We start from the raw sequence: 885 nt of genomic DNA, 5'->3' as shown, positions 1-885 counted from the left end.
CCGTTGTGGAAATAAATACAACGAGATCTAGAAAGAGGCTCTGGGAGAGTGCTCTGGCTTTGGGCAAACAGTGTCAATTTGCTGTGGTGACCTCAGCAGGGTATAATGACAGAGTCCACTGTTTTCTCTAGAGGAACTGATCTCTGCTACCTGAAGAGCAGTTGTAATTTTGAGTGATCTCTAGCCCTCACCTGGAGATTGGCAACAATTGTTACCCAGGACGAAATTGCTGGTTTGGAGGGTGGAGTCTATGGCATTCTACCTGTCTGAGGTCCCACCCCTCTGCAAACCCCACCCTCTCCAGGCTCCACCCTTCAAATCCCCAGGAATTTGCCAGCCTGGAGTTTGCAACCCCATCTCCTTCCCAGCTAACCATCAACCTACCATTATCTGCCCCTTTGACTTCAGCTGACTTCTGCCCTCCCTTCTCCAGAGCAGTTGTAATACTGAATGCTCTCCAGCCCTCACCTGGAGATTGGCAACAATGGTTCCCTATGTGGGACTGACTGGTTTGGAGGGTGGAGTCTATGGCAGTGTACCTGTCTGAGGTCCCACCCCTCCTCAAACCTCACCCTCTTCAGGCTCCATCCCTCAAATCTCCAGGAATTTCCCATCTGGAGTTGGCAACCCTATCAGGACTGGCCCCAATGTGTTTTCTCCCAAAGGCCAAAGTAGGTGACAGGACCAAGCTTAGATGCCTACCAACAGGCACTGAGGGGAAAGTAGGATTGCCAGCTCTAAGGAGGGAAATACCTGGAGGTTTGGGGGGTGGAGTCTGTAGAGGGCTTTTCTCCCAAAGGCCAAAATAGGTGACAGGACCAAGCTTAGTTGCCTACCAACAGGCACTGAGGGGAAAGTAGGGTTCCCAGCTCTAAGGAGGGAAAT

This window comes from Gekko japonicus, unplaced genomic scaffold (assembly GCF_001447785.1).
Source record: "Gekko japonicus isolate JY-2015 unplaced genomic scaffold, Gekko_japonicus_V1.1 scaffold30, whole genome shotgun sequence".
Lineage (NCBI taxonomy): Eukaryota > Metazoa > Chordata > Lepidosauria > Squamata > Gekkonidae > Gekko > Gekko japonicus.
This window is presented reverse-complemented; position numbering follows the sequence as displayed.